Source organism: Amphiprion ocellaris, chromosome 7, assembly GCF_022539595.1.
Source record: "Amphiprion ocellaris isolate individual 3 ecotype Okinawa chromosome 7, ASM2253959v1, whole genome shotgun sequence".
Lineage (NCBI taxonomy): Eukaryota > Metazoa > Chordata > Actinopteri > Pomacentridae > Amphiprion > Amphiprion ocellaris.
The window spans coordinates 24,002,903-24,023,893 of NC_072772.1; the positions used below are offsets into that span (position 1 = coordinate 24,002,903).

The 20,991-nt window shown below is 39.2% G+C and overlaps 1 protein-coding gene across 2 annotated transcripts in view; it reads right to left on the reverse strand.

The window, feature by feature from the left end:
• bcas3 (BCAS3 microtubule associated cell migration factor) overlaps nucleotides 1-20,991 on the reverse strand; it is a 398,522-nt gene that overhangs the window by 17,598 nt on the left and 359,933 nt on the right. The gene's annotated exons all lie outside the window — the stretch shown is intronic.

Consider the following 20,991-nt stretch of genomic DNA (forward strand, 5'->3'; position numbering starts at 1 on the left):
TATAATTCATAGTTACTGATCACTGTCATACAGTAGTGGCACAGAAACACTTTATTGACATCTTCAGACCTGTTTCTTCAGCTTCAGTTACATGAGTCTATTTTGGTTTATGCAACACTGTAAGTGAAGCCACTCTTTAAATCAGTAGAATTCAACAATAACCTACAGACTGACTCACAACACTGAGGACAACCCCAACTACTGTTTAAGGACAAGGGTGCATCATGATGACCTTATGAGAGCAACTAGAAGAGCTGCTTTGTTTATTGTTTTTGATTAGAGCACATGGAAAAGTCAGAAAGAGAAAACAGTGTGTGCAACAAGACCACAGAATACAGTACAGACATTAAAGTGAGCTGGTTACCACCAGCACTTCCAAATTAACACGAGCCCTTTTCTTTACACTATGTCCATCAATCCATCCATTATCTATGCACCGCTTAATCCTCATTAGGGTCGTGGGGGGGTGGAGTCTATCCCAGCTGACTTAAGGTGAAGGCAGGGGACACCCTGGACAAGTAACAATCTATCACAGGGTTACACAAAGAGACAAACAATCACACTCACGTGCCTACTTACGGACAAATTAGAATCACAAATTAACCTCAGCATGTTTTTGGACTGTGGGAGGAAGCTGGAGTACCCAGAGAAAATCCACACATGCACAGAGAGAAGATGTAAACTCCATGTAGAAAGATCCCAGGAAGGCCAGGACGTGAACCGGGGATCTTCTAGCTGCAAGGCAATGGTGCTGGCCACCTTTTTCTTTGCACTATGCGTGTTGGTTTATTGTTTGCTTTATTGACACGATTTTCAGACAGCTTGGTCAAGAATATAAGTTTGTTTCTGTCACATGCTTCTGCCATTTCAGGACTTCTCTAATGACCAATATCCTTCTATCCTGTCCATCCTGTTTGAGAGAGTGATATAATTGACTAACAAATCTGAAAAAACAACATGATACATACACACATACTGTGCATGCACACACGGTTGGTTTCTTTGTTGACAGGAGTTCCGCTGTTGTAGAAAGCTGGCCTTACTCAGCTCAGCTTAGCTGCCTCTCCATTATGTATCCTATCACTTATTCATACCACCATATTTTATTGATACACACACACACGCGCACACACACACACACACACACACACACACACACACACACACACACACACACACACACACACACACACACACACACACACACACACACACACACACACACACACACACACACACACACCTGTATGCAGGGTCATATTAGGAGAGGTAGTGTGTGTAATATATACTGTATGTGTACATGTAAGTCAGTGTGACAGGGTGTCAGCTGAATGTGTGTATACTATGTGCTCGCACAACACATTATAAGTCTGGGATGTATTTGTTTTTTTTTTTTAAATAAATAAATAAATAAAATACAATATTTCCTTTCAGAGTGCGTTGTCACTCTGATTTCACACTAGGGAGGAAGTTGACATCATTTCGGTTACTCAAGAATGTGTTTTCCTGTAGCAAACTGCTTAAGTAACAAAACATCTCATGAGATAACAAAGACTGAAACTTGCATTTTCAAATAAATTTTCTAGTTCCTAGTTGCTCTGGGATGCAGGGGAAACAGTAGGGTGTTTTAACCTGACCTGAATCACAAGAAAACTTTACTGCCCCGATGGTCTAAATACTCTTTCATATTTTTCATAAAGTTTCTGCATTAAAATTTCTATTTCACTGGTATGAAAAGTAGAAACTAAAGCAAATGATGTTCTATGTTTTAAGTCCATAATATAATCTGAATCATATGTGAATATATGTGTTTCTTTACATATTCATTGGGGTATGTTTTTAGGCATGATTATAGAATAATTAAATTATGGTTTCAGGGCCTAGTGAAATGCTTTTTGATGCTTTGAGGTGGGTTGTTAATGTATTTTGCCACCATATTCCCAGTACAGGATCACTGAAGATGTACAATTTGTGTGGTCAACAACGTGATATGCTTTGGTATGCTGCAACTACATTACGTGCTAGAAAGTGTGTCAGATTGTGTTTAAAAGCAAAGATATTGCTGGCTCTGAATGGTCATATTTGAAAGTGGGATGAAAAGACTGTTATCCTGTTCTCCTCATAGTTTTGATGCATTAAGTGATATAAATGAAGAAGATGGCAGACAGTTTACAGCAGTCACTCCTCAACTTCACACACCTCACTCAGCTGGTCTCAGGCACAGCCCATTGAATTCCAGTGTCAAAAAGGTGTAAAAAGAGGTTTCAGATGCTGGGAGATTAACAATTTCTAAAGTTCACTGAGGCCCTAAGGCTTCTTTCAGAAGGCAAAAGCTTGACTTAGAACAAATGACATGAGTTTGACCTCATAATACTTGTCCAAGAAAAGACTACTAAAGAATACCCACAGAGGTGGGTGATCTTGAACTTGTATTGCTTCCAATGTAGGCTGCAAAAGACTATCAAAACATAGTGCACTGGCAAGTTACTGGAGCGAGTTGCTCTATTATAAATGCATGGAATTCACAAAAATCACAAGTCTACATCTGTCTGATGGACTGACTGACTGATGGATTAGAACGAGTGGCCATGTTCACTTACTGCTCTTGTGCCCGACACAATCAGTGTGGACAATTAAGAAACTGCAGCTATTGGCACGTGCATCAGCTTCATTTTTAAAACCTCGGAGTTTGCTGCTTGTGTGGCCCTCAGGTTGGGTGCAGGTATAAATTGTACAATGTTTGCATCTTTACACCAAACCTCTAAAATATCACGCGATGGAAGTCACTAGTATCAGTCTGAGTGACACCTTGGAGAAAATGGCCTGGATGCAGTTTGAGTGACGGGTCACAGATCACAGTGAGTCCTTTGCTGGAGTCAGCAGAGCGACAGAAGCAGCAGTGACAACAAGTGTTTTGCTGCGTGCTGCCGCCGCCAACAGTGGTAAAGCAGATTGGGTGAAGTGGATTGCCCTCAGCCACAAGTCCATTTCTGATGCTCTGCACAAAGTGTGTCTCGAGCCCTCTTGTTGTTTGACCAGCCCAAAACAGAGACGGGAGCGAGGCTTTAAAAAGCGCTTCCCACCACTCTCACCATCTTCCTCTTTCTCTTTCTCGCCCTAATTCTCTCTCTCACTCTGTTCTCGCTCGCCCTCCTTTTCTGTGAACCCTTACAGCCCTGGGTCTGTGTGTGTCTCCCTTGAGCGAGCTGTTAAGTGCAGTCTCCAAAAACTCCACAAAAGCCCATTTGCAGTCAGCTAGAGCTCCACACACAAAATGCACACAAGTGTAGAGTGACACTAACATGCATAGACACATAAACACACAATTGCATTCACACACTGAGACTCTCGCACATGTAGACACACACTCCCTTACACTCATGCACACTTTTCACACTTCCCTCTGGGCAAACAAGGCAGAGTGGCAGAAGCGAGCCTGGGATAAATGATACAATGATATCCAGGCCTGACTTGTCAGTGGAGCTGAGAGAGAGGATGAGGAGGAGGATGAAGAGGAGGAGGAACGGGCGGTGGCAGCTCTGAATACAGGAATTATTCTTCATCGTCTCACAGTGTCGCCGCACATTACGCTCAAACTCTCGCCTGGCAACGTGGAGGGAGAGAGAAAGAGAGAGGTTTGGAGGAGAGGTGGGGGGAAGCGCTGAAGGGCAGCTATAATGACCACACTCTGCTTTCACACTCGCTGTCTCTTCTCTCAGCACCATACTCTCTGGCCTTAGCCAGCCTCGCATTCCCTTTTCTGTTCTTTCACTGGGTCCCTGACGTCTTTCCCCCCCTCCTCTTCCTCCGTGCGTTTGTTCTTTCTGTCTGTCACGGCAGGGCTGAGTAGCTTTCAGGGAGTGCACTCATTTGCTCTCTCTCTCTCGCTTTCTTCTCTCTTGGTTAAAGCGAGGGGACAACATGGCCCTCTGGGCATGTCACAAAATGATTAACTAATAGTTTTGAGTTCGTCAAGTATCCAAATGGTGTGTGCATGTGTGTGTGTGTGTGTGTGTGTGTGGTCCACTGCATGCGTACTTCAGTCCATACATTAGGCCAGCTATTGAGATCATAGTCACAATTATGCTGTGTACAATATAGACTGAGCTGTACATACACTGAAGCTGCGAGAAAGCCGGTAGCTAAAGACTGGCCATACTTGCGTCAGTTGAAATGTTAGATGGTAAAAGACTTCAATAGATGGTTGGAGTCACATTTTGAGTGGGCATGTCTGATTCATTATTTGTCCAGCCAGCTCTCTGGACACACTGAAAAGACTTGGAGTTCATGACAAATCACGCTGGCATGTTGAAAACCTAAACTATTATGCTGAGTTCATTTGAGGAAACCAAAAGCAGACACATACAGCTCTCAAATGGCTTTTCCTTGTCTTCCGTTGTCCGGCATTTCTTATTGACGTCCAAGAAATTCATGTCTGCCAGTCGCTGTTAAGCCACATCAGGTCAGTGATCTAATGACTGAGCTGCAGCCAAATTCAATCTGGTCACAATTCTTCCTCATGTATGCATGGATGATTGATTAAAGAAACAACCTGTATCACATGTGGGAGAATTGAGAATTTTGTGTTGGACAGAGCTCTCTATCAGCAGCATCAAAGCATCAAATGAGGGAACATGTTCTGAAGAGGCTGTTCATCTCAAACACAGAACGTCTATGACACAGTATTAAGGGTAACCCAAACTTTTGTTTATCTCTAAGAAACTTTATGTATATTTGTTTCAATTGTCAATCACCTGTATTTCAAAGTGACTAGCGAAGACAGACAACACGGATCAACCCTGTCTCCTAATACTAATAGTTACATACACTACTGTTCAAAAGTTTGGGGTCACTCAGACAATTTCATGTTTTCCATGAAAACTCATACTTTTATTCATGTGCTAACATAATTGCACAAGGGTTTTCTAATCATCAATTAGCCTTTCAACACCATTAGCTAACACAATGTAGCATTAGAACACAGGAGTGATGGTTGCTGGAAATGTTCCTCTGTACCTCTATGTAGATATTCCATTAAAAATCAGCAGTTTCCAGCTAGAATAGTCATTTACCACATTAACAATGTCTACACTGGATTTCTGATTGATGAAAATGTTATCTTCATTGAAAAAAAATGCTTTTCTTTCAAAAATATGGACATTTCTAAGTGACCCCAAACTTTTAAATGGTAGTATATGCTTACCGTCAATGTAAATAATGGGTGATGTTGCATATGTGACACTGACATTATCAGATATTCTAACAAACAGTATGCAAACTCTGCAATTGCCAGTACTGAGTTATAGCTGTCAGTATCAGTCACTGTTAAAGCACACAATGATTAATGATGAAAATGAAAGCAGCTCAAAGAGAGAACACATAAAAACATCCAGCCACATGTCTATCATTATGCTATATGTTTGTCATTCACACTCTATAACAGTCCGATGCTACACTGTCTCTTCACTTTTAACACTATATGAAATGTTCTTGACCAACCTAACAATTTATCATGTTATAGTAGGGAAGGAAGCATTGTGGCATCACAAGACAAAGTGAAATCCTGTGAAGTGGTAGTGAAATGGGTTTTGAAAGCAGAATTGGAGCAGCAGCCTCCAGGGTTAAAAAAAAGTAATTTTTTGGTTTGTCCAACCATCCACCGTGATATTTCTGCAAAAATGTGTTCTGGATTAAACAAATACAACAGCAATTATCTTTCCCTAGAAAATGTATATGTACTCAAAGCAAACTAGTATTTCAAAAACATATCTTAAAAGAGTAAGTGTTGTCATGTGGGGTACTCAAAAGTGGACCTCGTCTCATGTATTTTAGTGAATCCTCTACAAAGAACTCTCACACACTTTTCCTGAACCACCTGAACTTTTGATGAAGTCCAACCAGTGTTAACTACCATTACTCTTTATCAGACACATTCTTCAAAAAGGTTTCAAAACACTTCCTAAGCAGGGGGCAACCTAACTGCTGAGTGGCAGGGGCTGATACCCCATGGGTGCCAATGCCTTCAAGCAGTGAATCCCTGGTTCGATTCTGGGCCAGCAGGCCTGGACCCTTATTGCATATCATTTCCCTGCTGTCTTTCCCTACATTTCCTGTCTCATTCTACTGTCCAATAAAAATAAAATGAAAAAAGACATTTCCTCAACAGCACAACTGCATGCCTGCTTATGAGATATTAATCAGCCCATGGAAACATCATGGGAGTTCAACACAAAGTGTAACTGACCAAGCAGCAGAACAGCATGTAAAAGTGGCACCGAAGTGAATGCAGTGAAACGAGCTGCTCTGGTCATGTTGTTTCCATTTCAACTGCACTTTCAGACTGTGGCTAATGGTGGAAGCAAGGCTGATGCTCCAGCTGTGATCAGTAGTTAGCAGAAAACAATGCCAGTACAGTTGTAAATGATCAAAGCTTAATCAAATGCACGGCACTTTCAATGAGTCTAAATCACAAAGTAGTGCATAAATCTCTGTCAAAGATTTGGTTGGATTTAATTGACAGATAATGTTATTTACCCACAGGGCATTGAAACAGCAAATAATAATAAGAGTTTAAAAAAACCCTTATGATTTTTATCATAATAACACTGCATGACAAATGAAAAAATATTAATTTGGGTTTTCTTTTAACACCAGAGAGTGTCAGAAAAAACATGAACCATGGAGGGTTCTGGAGGCCGGGTTGGTGTCTGGCTGGAGTCACAGTCTTGTTGGCTTATTTTTTCACTGGACAGATGATGTCCATAATAATTTTTCTGATATTTCTGACTATTAGGCACGGCTTTCATACAGCTGCTTACAGACAACATTTTAAACTATATAAACTAGGCTTCTTTAAAAGTGTTTTGTGGAAATTAGTGTTTGTTTTGTTTCAAAAATCAAAAATATATCAAAAAAGTACTTTGTATAGAATAAAAGCTGCCATAAGTGTACTTGAATTTTAAACAAAGAATTTTAAACTATGCTCAGGCCTACTTGTACCATAAGACTTGCAGTGAGACTTTATAGATGCAGCAAATTATATATATTTGAAATGAAGCTTTCACATCAACAATAAACTACCTGAATAAAGCAGGAGCATCTACACTACCAGTCAAAAGTTTGGGGTCACTTAGAAATGTCCTTATTTTTGAAAGAAAAAATTAGTTGTTTTCAATGAAGTTAACATTAAATGAATGATAAATCCAGTCTAGACATTGTTAATGTAGTAAATGACTATTCTAGCTGGAAACAGCTGATTTTTAATGGGATATCTCCATAGAGGTACAGAGGAACATTTCCAGTAACCATCACTCCTGTGTTCTAATGCTACATTGTGTTAGCTAATGGTGTTGAAAGGCTAATTGATGATTAGAAAACCCTTGTGCAATTATCTTAGCACATGAATAAAAGTGTGAGTTTTCATGGAAAACATGAAATTCTTTGGGAGACCCCAAACTTTTGAACGGTAGTGTATACCTCTGTTACAGCTTGGTGTAAAGACTGCAGGGAGGGTGACAAGTGCAACAAGCACCCAGACCAGGTTATGTGGAAGGTCTGCATGCATGTTGCTCGTGTTAGTGTGTGTTACTGTATGCATGTGTGTATGTTTAGAACTGAAGCCAGCAGACGTCTGGCCTGATTGATAGGAAAAGAAGGACCTCCAAGTCTTTTTGCTCCCACTCCCACTCCCACTCCCCCCCCATCCCCGCATGTTGTTGCTCTTATGATGAGTATCAGTGTGCTAAAACAAGGCTGAATAGCAAAGAGACCAGTCAGTCGGCAGAATAATAGCATGGTTTTGTGTGAAAGGGGTATGTGGCCAATTCAAATACAGGATGTATTGTACGACCATTAAATCACACAGCTGTCTGAACAGGCGTGCAGTCTAGTTTCCATGTTTCTTTAATAGACCAATTAATAAGGTTTTCTATGGAATGATTTATATAATAGCAAAAGTTAAAGAGGTTATTCATATTTACATCATAGAAAATACGACATGTTTTTTCCTGTCCCGCTTGTTTACATAGCCTCAGACTTGACGAGAGACCATAGCCAGGGATCAGTAAGTTTTTGGAAACTGACAATAGGAGCCAATTGACACCAAGTTCAAAGCTTTCATATGGGTTTACAAGATTGTCTGATGGTAGTCATATCCACAATCAGACCAAGTCTTCTCAATGCAAGATGCAACATTTATTTCAATAAAAGGACATCCTCATTATCATTAAGAGAAAGTGTAGTCTTCTTACTCTGAACAATACAAGTGCCTTTTTCTTAGCATTATGTAGGACACGTTGTTTTGATCTATGGACTACATACAATACTTTGGTGCAGAGAACTGTCAAAGGGACATTTTTATTCTTATATTTAACGGAGCTGCAATGTTCTCCAGAAATTAATTTGTTATAATATACTGTAATGAACCACTTAAATGTCCCTACTTTACATCATCTTGCCACCATGCCTTTTCAGCATTGCTAGTGATTTCTAACTTTTCCCTGAATGTGTTTAATAATCTGACAAGACATTTAACTTCAATGTGACAACACTATATTTTCTTTAACAATAGTTACAGAAAATACTTTTGAATACACATATTGGCTGCAGAATGTGCATTATTTTTCAAACAACCACTTGACTGATGTACAGCTGTCAGCTGTGGTTTGACATCAATAGCAAAATTTGGAAAAGTTATTAGGCTTAGTTTTTTTACCTCTTGTTGAAGAAGTAGGCTAATGTTAATTTGGAAGATAGATGCTGCCAACATAAAGTCTACATTTAAAATGTGTGCTCCCCAAAATAGGAGCACAATAAGCTTGGACTTTTACTGGTAAGTGGCAATTATATGAAAAACAAAGGCCTTGCCTGTTTCTGTGTCACATTATTTTTCAGTAGCACAATGGATGTCATGACGAGTGTGAGGTTATATGCAAACTTGGTGTACAAGGCCTCGGTCGCTGTTATGTATCAATTTGAGTCTGTTCCAGCTTTGATAGAAATACATGGAACAGTTTCATACAAATACAGTCTGATGTGCAATAACTTTAAAATATTAAAGGTGCAAAAGGATATGTGTCAGTTTTTCATACTTCAAGTCATATGTGGTGTGTGTCTACTACGAGGGCCAACAGTATAATTATGCACACCTACAACAGAGTGACGCACAGCTTAAACAACATTACCCACACCTAAAGCAGCGTTACAAACACCTAAACAGCACGACATTCAACCAGGAGTATAATGTATGCTGAATGTAGGCTTAGGTATGAGGCACTCTGAGATGTGAGGCATTGAAGAGCGGCACAATTTGCACGTCTACATCAGTGCAAGAAAATAACAGCAGAGGGAAGCTTTGAAAGTGATCTCAAATTCTATTTGTCATAAGCGAATAGAAAAGTCTATTACTCTTATTTTAATGGCTCTTCATATTGCTTTTAGCTTTTAAATCCCTTAATGGAGTAGCTCCTGACTGTTCATCTGATATGTGGGTTAGATATGCGTCTTCTGAATCCCAAAGATCCTATAACTCTGGTCCCTTCAATGTTCCTCAGAGTACAAGGAAGACGTACAGATATGCAGCATTCTGTGTCAGCAGCCTTCGACTATGGAACAGCTTTCCAGATGTATTCAGAGCATCTCAATCTGTAGATATCTTCACATGAAATTATAAAAATGATCTTCTAAGGCAAGTTTTACTTAGTTCTTATGTTGATTCATATAATTTACCGGTATCAGACCTATTCACTACGTTTATTATGGACTCTTGTATTTTATTGTCTTTCGTTTATGCTGATGAACAATTATGAATTTTATGGACTCAATAAAACTACTAACATGACTAAGAACTGACAGAAATGTAATTTCATGGGTTATTCCCATTTCTCTGATTAGAAATGGTGCAGATGTTGTCCTTTGGGGTGGAAGAGCTCATAATTTTAACTGAAACGATATCAGCACCAATTTTTAGATGACTTACTCCAATGTACGGTATAACAGAAAGAAATTCTCCAAGTTGTTTTGAAGACAAGCCCAAAATGTGGACATTCAACAGAAAAATAATGAGTAGATGAACCAATTACTGCCCACAGGGACAAATAACTAAGGCAATTATGGTGCTTTAGAAATGAGTAACAGTAATGAGTAATGTATTGCATTTTTCCAGTCAGCAGTCCAACAGTTAGATGCATATGGTAGATTACAGGCTCTTAGCAGTTGCCAGTGGCATTAAAACAATAAAGGATTATATTTGATAGGTTCTTGTAATATACAGTGCACATTCATCAAATGGAAAAGAACACTTGGTCCAAATGGAAAAATAGTATGCTATTAATGCGCAATACTGTCTAGTTTAATATTGATTGGAAAATGGGGTGAGAGAGATAAGCAGCATTGTGCTGCCTCTTTAAGATAGCTATAGGCAAAAACCAACACGCTTACATATGTTCACAAATACATGGACGCAATTTCTGAGGGAGGAAACCCTCAGTCTTACATCAACAGATATTTCCTATTTCAAGCTTTCTTTATCTTAGAAAGATTTTGCACACACATATGTAGCAGCATATGGCCACAGAGCTAATGTTTACTCTGAAGCGATAACATCAGAAGTGCAGTGGAACTCTCCCAAAGCCTACATACAGGGTGTCACCAAGCCAGGAGCCTACAGTCAAGGCTCCAACTGCAAATTACCATTATTAACTCAGGGTGGCTGGTTGGACCACCGCCCACAAGCTCATAAATAATAAGAACTTGAACCTGATTGCACACACACACACACACACACACACACACACACACACACACACACACACACACACACACACACACACACACACACATGAAGTGGTTAGTTAATAAACACATGTATGTATCCATGCACACACAGGTGGACTGTATCTGTGTGGATATATGTTCCAGAAGCATACAGTAAGCCTTCATATCCATCCACAGACACACACATGCACAAGATACAAAAACATAAAAAACAGCAGGAATGAGTAAAAACAGCACGTGTCCAAACTTTTGTGCACACACAAAAGGAAATACTCTCAGCCTTTCTGTGCTGATGAAGCACCCCTAAATATTTGTGTTGCGTCAAGGGGTGAGAGAACCAGCTGAGTCCTGCTATTATTACTACCACTATTATTATTATTATTATTGTGATTAGTCCTAGTTTCTTTGAGCTGGATCCAACAAACAGAGCTGCATATGAGCCAGTGGATGTGGGTGGTCCCCTGCACCTTTACTTCATCAATCAAACCAGCTAAACTCAACACACACGTTGCAGCACAGTAACATAAAAAAACAAATGTAGGTGCAGAATACATGGCTGTTAACCATGATCCATCTTTACTCTTTGAGTTGTGTTGATACAGGGAATCAGAAAAGGACATAGATTTCTGATTAACATCAGTGTGGATATGGGTTTCTCCAAGCTTAACATGACATCAAGATGTTTTCATGCAACCTGAAATTCAAACAAATCTCACAAACATCCTTTTATTCAGGAAACACACACATTTTGGAAATCAGTATAAAATAAATAGATGAAATAAGGAGAGAGCTAATTCAGTTGCCTTAAAACCGAAAAAAAAACTTGAGTTTCTTTGATGGCTTAATGTACCAAAACGAAAAATAACTTGGACATAACACATTTTTCCAAGTGCCCACAGGTTTTACCAATGCTGGACAACACTGAGGTCTCATGTACTACAGACTGGCTATGTGACAAGGCCTATTTACATTTTTACAACATCTGTGAACTCAGCGGTGTTGTCCATATCAACTCTAAAAAACATATTTAACAATGCTGAATGTATCTTTCAACAACTTTCTAAGTACTTGCTCCTCTGTCTGCTGGTTTCAGCCATGCTGCATTCATTTTATTGATTCAGTGTGTTATATTTTCCTCTCAATCTCTCTTGCCTGCTCCCATCTGCTCTGTGTTTTTGCAGTTTTTAATGAGACAAGTATAGTGATGAAACTACATGCCTCACGTGATATGTTTGAGGACTGTTTTAAAGTTAAAAATCTGATGATTCTTTTTGTTTTCACAGTTGCTTACTTTGATAAATGGTGTAACTCTGGTGATATTTTTAAAGAAAATGTAACTTCACACCAGCTGGTGGGTTTGGGGTTTAGTGGGTTAAGAACCATTAGGTAAAGTAGAGTTTAAAGTTGAGAGGATGGAACTCTGTTCTGCATCAATAGAATTTACACAAAACAAAACAAAAAAACCTGCTAGAGAAATGCTGCCTTACCTCTAATCATTAAACATACATTTGTGATATTTAAAGCTTTAAAAATAGCATCTACAAAAATTTTTAGTGGGAGCCTTCAACTATCATTTCCCATTATTAGCATTGTCATTTCGTTTTGTAGCTGCAGAAGTAGTCAGATCATGGCCCATGCAGATAGAACAGCTAAGCAGGTATGACGGAACAATTACCTCATGTATGGCGGCTGTGGGCTTTACTCAGATTGGATTACTGGCTGGGCAAAATGGGAAGGTGCCCAGGGCCCCTAAAAGCCACAGGGTTACTCCATATTGTTTGGGTCTACATCATTTAATTATTTGCACTTACAGCAGAAATTTGCACCAGAGGACAGAGGACCCTGTACTTTAGCCTCCATCTTGCAGCCTTGTCCTGTAGCTGTTTGTATGAAATCTCAGTTTAACACAGAAATTGCTTTAGGTTGTACTGAGCTCATTTTGTTGTGTTTTATCATATTGCCTCAGTTTTCTAAGTAATTAACACACAGAAAACTTTAGATAAGGTTGTATTAGTGTAGAATAGGAGAGCTTAAAAAAAAAGGATCAAAATAACTATAATTATATATAATATATATATATAAATTATATAATTATATTCATTAGGTCTGGTAGTGCTTCTTTTTAATAACTGATTAACTGATCATACAGGGAGGAGGAGCAGGTATATCACTGATTATTTAATATTTGTTTATTGATATTATCTATTTTCTATTTGGTTTGTACATATGTACATACATAACTATGGGAGTGGGATACTGAGTGACTGATGTTCAAGATGGAGAAGAGGTAAGAGGAAATAAAATTATGCTTCATCCTGTTCCTTTTTGGATATGTTGGGTTATTACTTCTTGCTTTGTTTTCTTTTGTTTCTTTGTTTATTTTGTTGTATTCTATCTTGTTTTGTTATTGTTTTGAATATTTTGCTTTGTTTTTGTGGCTTTTTTTCCCCTCACATGTCCAAAATAAAAACATTCATTCATTCATTCATTCATTCAATAGAGTAAAGCAGTAAGAAAAAAAGCCCTGTATTACATCTTAAAAAGCTTACTATTATAGAAAAGTAACTGAACTAGCATATGTTACCATTAGAGAAGCTGCTACAAGAAGATTATTGACATAACATAAAGAAAACTAACAAAAAACAAAAGAAAGCTCAAATTCTATGTGTAGCTGGGATAAATGAAGGCCCCCAGGAGCTTATTCTGACCATTGGTTTTACAAGGTTGATGCAAGACATAGTTTTTGCTTTAGTCCAATAATAGCTTTTTTTAAAAAAGAAAAAAATAAGAAAAAGATTTGCCAAAGCATCTTCCATATACTGGCACCAGAATGAACTGAAATTGATCTGACAGCTTTCTGTGATGTGTGTATATTGTGTTCATTTTACACTGTATTTACACATTGCTTTTCTCTTTGGTACACAATCTATGCACAGTTCTGCATTTGAACCTACATTGAACTTGAACATTTTTGTGACTTTTGTGGTTTGGAAATGGCAAACGCTGGTTTTAAATATGAGCTGATGACAAGTTCTGACCAAAAATCACTGGTACTGAGCTTGAAATACCAATCAGTCACTGCCACTCTAAACAGAACTCTATGTAAGCAAGGAAAAATGTAATCACAAAGAGAAGCTCATGCTTTGTATGTATGCAGAACTTTCGGACCAAAAAACTTAAATACTGTAGAAACTTTTCATATTAACAACCATGATCCCATACTGTTGAAATGATGACCTACACAGATGGTCCAGTAGGTCTGAGATGCACAGTGGAAACAATAACCTCCATTAAGCTGTTTTCTGTGGCTAATTGACATAACACCACAGTGATTTAACCTTTCAAGGGACCGTTTACGTTTCCTTCTATAAACAAATGGTGTCTGGTATCTTTTTCCTTGGAAAGCTCCTCTGATGCACAGTAAGTGACAGCACAGCTATGAGCACTCAGCACCAAAGACGGAGACAAAATAAAAACACTCCACCACTTAAAAATATTGTATGTTGTGAATGAAATGATGCGAGCATACGGACATAAAAAGTGCCATTGTTCCTGCGCTGGAGCTGCTCTCAGCTGAGATACAGCAGGTCGCATTGAGCAGTCGTCCACTCTCCATATGGCTTCAATGGAATTTATGTTGGGCAGGCACCAATAAGCCAAATCTAGTTAGCAACATTATATCATTGGAGCCAAATCTAATTTCAGCCACAGTGTGTTTTAGTTGTCAGGGACCCACTCTCTCCACTCCTCTTCTTCATCTGCTGTTCTCTCCCCCTCTGTCCATCCGTCCATCCCACTATCTGAGTGTCACCTGCCCTCTGAGCTGGCGACGCTTGGTCTCGGCCTTAGCGTGAGAGCCCCATTACCCTGACTGGAGGCTTTGTTTTCCCTGTGAATCTGCGAAAGAGTGTGTGTGTGTGTGTGTGTGTGTGTGTGTGTGTGTGTGTGTGTGTGTGTGTGTGTGTGTGTGTCTGTGTGTGTGTGTGCTGCAGGAGAATGTCAGAGAGACGGTGATTTGTTACATCAGCAAGCATTCCAGCTCTGAGATCCTCTGAGTATATGTGAGGAGACACATTAAGATGGAAAAATGTCTTGTTTGTTGCTTTGTTTCCATCTAAATCTATTTTTAGTAAATTATCATATTACAAACTGTGTAGATGAAAACAGAGCTGTGATAAATAGCTGTGCATAAATAATGACATCGACTGAGCTGGAACTAATTGTTTATAAAAGTTTGAAAAGTTTGCACAGAATTCACTCAGCAGTTGCATGGAAACATGACAGAGAAATAGATGAGGGGATTGTGTGTATAGGTGAGGTAAGAGTGTGTGTGTGTGTGTGTGTATGTCTTCAGACTTAGATGTGTGTGTGTCTATGCCTGCATGTTTGCAATCAGGTTCAAGGTCTAAGCTAGCTGTTGTGTGCGTCTAAGCGCTGGGGCCACAGCTCCCAGCCAACGGAGACACTGAGCAAGATACCATCTGCCTCTGCCCATCTAAGTCTGAAGACACACAAACACAAACACACACACACAAACACACACACACGGAGCCTTGACACACACGGTATGCAGTTAGATTCACAATGGAAACATTTTAAGTGCACATATATTAACATGGAAATCCCACCAGCTGTAAATAACTAATTGGAAAAAAAAAAAAAAAACGTGTCATGTGGATCATATGTGGTCAGCAATGACATGCTGACTCACCTTGTTCCAACAGAAAGCCACAGAAAATCAGGTCTTCAGATTCTGGGCTGAGAAGATGTTTTTTTTTTTTTTAACATCACTTGCAATGCTTGGGTAAAAATCCTACAAAGAATAAAATGCCTGGTGCTCCACATCCCTGCATGTTTCATTTATTCATCCATATCTGGAGCTCTTGTATACACAAGGCTAGGATGTGATGTGGTTTGCATCAGTGGTAACATTTTAACATGGGTGCATTCAGTTTTGTTTGATAAATTACACCCATAAAAATCAAGATGCAAACTGGAACTAAAAATGTTTTAAGCCTTTTAGCAGAAGGTTTTTTTGAGAGCCATTTTTTTCACATGGTCCTCTAAAGGTGCCTTAAATAATGATCAAAAACCAAAGAACTTCAGTAAAAACAGGTTCTTTAAGGAACTATTTTCAAAATAGTTCTTTGTGGATTCACCTGGTTCTATTAAAAAAAAACCAAAACATAATCATAGTTTAAAGTCAAATGCAAGAATTTGCAGCATTTGCAGCATTTTCCATTATAACACATTTAATATTTTGGGTTCTGGACTGTTGGTCAGACAGAACAACATATTACAAGATACCAGCTTGGGATTTGGTAAACTGTGATGACCAAACAATTATTCAAATAACTGGTGAATCGATAATGAAATCATCATTAGTTGCAGCTCTAATTTCAAGTTATTATCTGCCACCAAACCAAAGAACTTCAATAAAAATGAAAAATCCCTGGAACTTTCAAGAACCATATCAAATACTTGAAGAACCATCCCCTAAATAAAGAGGTTCCATAATTGTGTGTGGCTGAACCAGAGCCCTCAACTCAAATGGACATGTCTCCTCTTACAGTACATCTATGCCTTCAGCATTTGACTTGGCCTTTATTTGATTTGACACATTTATGTCTACTTGCAGTGCCCCAAATTCATGCAAAAAAGTTCCATTTAAAAAGTATAAAGACTTTTTTTAAGTCAATAAGAGCAAAACCAGTTTTTGGATATGTTACATTCTAAAATGCTAGTTGGATTTTCACTTTTTTCAGTCATTTTTATTATTTATTTGTGGCTATTTTACTCTCACTACATTTTATTTGTATTATTTATATTGCTGTGTGTAAAATTTTGTGCCTTTTTCATATCAATTCCATTTTTTTAATCTGTCCATTTTTTCTGCAATGATAAAAAAACTCGCTTTATATTTTCTTGTGTATTGATGTTTTAGATTTAATTAATTTTCACATTTACTAAGATTTTGGTTACAATTCATTATTTTATCCCAATAAGGTATTGAGCAATTTCCTGTGCTAGAATTCATTTTTGTTTTGTTTTGTTTTCTTTAAAATAGTATTTGAACAATGACTGGACAAAATAAAATGGTGCATAATAATTCCACTAAAAATGCACTAAATGTCAATAGGCAGTTTACTCAAAATAGAAAAAAAGTTACTTCTACTGGCATCTCTTAGTACTTTAAACAACAAAAGCTCATTAGACAGCATTCATTAGCTAGTTTTATATGAATTCATAAAGAAATGAAATTGTGTGACATTGTAAAATGTTACTTGCTTGATTTGTAACATTTTTTCTCTCAATACACTTTAAAGTTAATGCCTACATTGGCTTATGTGATACTGAGATGTCACCTCCTGAAGTCCCCAAATAAAGCACAGGTCAATGGAATTTAATCTGCTGCTCCAAGCATTGAAAAGTGACATTTAAAAACAAACCATCATCTATGTGTGTTTCCAGAACAGTTTTTATATGAACAAGTGAAAGTCTTTGACAGAGAGTAGTTCCAATGTAAAGTACTGGCAGAGAGATGAAAGTGTCTGTATGACTGGATCAGTAAGTGAGAAAAAACAAAAGTTGTTTTCAGAGAGGGTGAACCAACCCTTTAAACTCTTCATGTAGAGCCAGTATTAATACGGCCCACTTCTTCAATAAACGGGTTATTGAACAAAGAGTATTCATAATGCCGTAACCAAGATGGATGACACTAACAGAACCAGGTCCTGTTTTTTCAGGAAACCACAACTCCTGGCTATGCAGGGCTCTCTCCTCCTTAGAGCAGACACAGGAACATTTCCTATATGTTACAGCGCAGAAGTGCTGTGCTATTAGATTAGCCTACAGAGACTGAAGCCTTTCTGTCTGTATGAATGGATGGAGGAACCAACAAGTCCATCACATTCCCTGTGGATGATGTCTTCAGCATGGCTCAAGGCGCAGGAAAGAGCGTGTCTGTGTATCGCGGGTGTATTTTGATGTGATGTGATCAGTAATGAATTTTGGGTTGCATTAAAGGGGTGGAGGGGGGCAGAGAGGGGATGTGCTGGTGGTGGTGGTGGTGGGGGGGCGGGGGGGCGAGAACAAGAAGCAACTGACTAGTAGTGTCCGGGAGTCTCCAACATCTAATCTAATGAAGAAACACAGAGAGGGAGATGAGGAGGGGTGGCAGTAAAAAAGAGTGATGTGATGAGAAGAGAGAGAGAGAGAGAGAGAGTCTACAAATGAGGTTATGTCCTAACAGAGAGAGAGAGAGTGGGGGACTGGGCTAGATATGACCAGGGACGGCTGGTGGGGAGGGGGGGTTGATAGTCGATGCTAAATCCATTAGGCCCTTGTGACCCCCCCTACTCCCCTACCCCAACAACCTCCCCACCACAACCCACCCCTATGGCTGCCTCTGTGAAAGCCGCCCCCCCCGAGCATACACACACACACACACACACACACACACACACACACACACACACACACACACACACACACACACACACACACACACACACACACACACACACACACACATTTAAATCAAAGAAGCTCTTGTTCACTTAGGGGGGGTGGAGGGGTGGGGTGAGGTGGGGGTGGGGGGGCGAAGAGCACTGCCGCTTCCTAAACGAGTTAACCATTTGGATTGTCAGGGCCAACGGCATGTCTGCTGCATGCAGGAAAGCAGAAGGCAGGGAGCCTCAAAGTGAAGCAAGCCGTGTGCAGATATGCCAAAAACTATGCACACAGACAACCAGAACATCCTACTGGTGTTGAGATAATCCATCACTGGACCTTGATCTGGCAGCACTGGATGCTGGGTAATGCCACAGTGAGGAAGTCAGGCTACCTAACAAGACACTTAGCCACACTGGAAACATTTATAATGAGGTTTAGAATGACTTCAAACAAGAAAACAGTGACCCAGATCACTAATTCTCTGTGTAAGGAAGCATCACGACACGCTGCTACAAAGCCTGTTACATGTAGAACTGCAGTGCTCATAAAGCAGGTAAGACATTATCTTGCTGTGACATTACACAAATTTATATGATAGACAGATAGACACACACAGACAGACAGACAGACAGACAGACAGATAGATAGATAGATAGATAGATAGATAGATAGATAGATAGATAGATGATGGATAGATGGATGGATGGATACTTTATTCTTCCCTTTAGGGAAATTCAAGGTATCCAGTAGCTCACACATGTTGCATTTAAGAGAAATAGGGGAAATAATGTGCAAAATAATGTGCAAATTGTGCTGGTACGTCAGATGTGGATGACCATTCCATTAAAATAGAGCTTCATGATTTTGTCAGTAGTCATGAGCCCATGTGAATACTGATTAAGGTTCTGCCTGCTGAATTAAGTCCTCCAATTCGTAAGACCTTTCCCAAACATGTTCGCAGTAGATGTAATGAAAGACAAAATTCCCCATCTATGTTTTGTAAAAAATCTTATTAAAATTGATCTGAAGCTAACATTCAGAGTTTGCCAGATCAAGTAGATGTCCTTTCAGTATAAAATTCCCACTCTGTGTTTCAATAAGTGCTTCCATGCCAAGTTATGGTGGGAGGACACAAACAAAAAAGGGGATTTTTATTTTTGTTTCCAGGAACGTAATTCTTGTTAAAAATATTGATTCTATTAAGTATTTCAAGACATCTACTTTATTGGTTTACCTCAGACTACTGAGGCCTCATATTACTTTACAGTTTTTCTCAATTGATAAGACGCTAAATTGCATTCACTGCACACAGCCACCAACTGACTGCACACATTTCTCAAAAACAGGACACTGCTGTCAAAATTTTGGACACTATTCATGGTTTGCACACAGTTTCCAAAACTCTTGCACTCTTTTTGCAAAAGACTGAACACATTTTTTGCTCATTTGAACACACTTTTCACTCATAGCACACATTTTTCAAAAAGTAAACACTAGGAAGCAGAATTGGGACACTGTTCCAACACTGCTGTCACAATTAAGACACAACAGGTCAAAACTGAAAAAAACTTTTGCCAATGAACTGCACACTATAAAACCTGCAAAATTAGCTGTTCAGAATGGATGTCAGAGGAGCAAGAGGTCATGTTGGAAGAAGAGGATGTCGACGACCCAGACCACGGCCAGAACCAGAACCAGAACCTGGACCTGCCCCTGCACCTGGTCCTGGACTACTTTACATGGTATGTAAATGTTGTTTGTCACTTCAGTGACATGTCTATACTGTAACAATACAAGCAGTGAGAAATGTTCTGAGAATACTGTAAAAAATCTAATGCATAATTCTGGTTCACAAGTGCTGGTAAAATTACAGAAAGTGTACATGACTGACTTTTTCTCTGTTTTGTGTGCATTTGTTCCAGAGAGTTTTTCAGGTGGATTCTGATGATACACATGAATACATCTATGTGGATGAGGCTGGTTTCAACCTGGCCAAGAGGAGGAGAAGAGGGAGAAACATCATTGGACAACGGGCTATAGTCAACGTCCAGGTCAGCGTGGAGCAACGTAACCCTCTGTGCTGCAATAAGCAATCTTGGAGTAATTCACCATCATGCAGTTCTGGGCCATACAACACCCAGCATTTGTTGACTTTCTTAGATGGACTTGGTGAGGGCTGACTGACACGGGTGCAGCAGGGTGTTTGGCAAGAATACACGGTTTTTGTTGTTGTCTGGGACAATGTTAGTTTTCATAGTAAACTATTGATTTGGGAATGGTTCAATATGAACCCTCAAGTTATTGTGATTTTTCTGCCACCATATTCTCCCTTTCTGAATCCTATAGAAGAATTCTTGTCTACATGGAGGTGGAAGGTATATGAGCGGCAGCCATACTTAGGGAAAATCTCTTGCAATCAATGGTCTTGGCATGTGGTGATGTTTCTGTTGATGCATGTCAGGGCTGGATCAGACACACTAGGTCTTTCTTTCCACAGAAAACATAGCTTGTGATGTTGATGAGGTCCTGTGGTCTGACCAGGCTGAAAGAATTGATGCAGGCGTGGTGTAAATATCTGCATACTGTACTGTGTACAATACAGTGCTGTATTTTTTGTCTAGCATTACTTTTATTTTGTAATGTACAGTCAGGCACTGCAATGACCCCTCTGATTCATTTATAGGATGCATTTGTGTTTAAGTTGTCATTTTTGAGAACTGTATCATTTTTTTTTACACTTGATGTGAAAACACAGTGACAGAG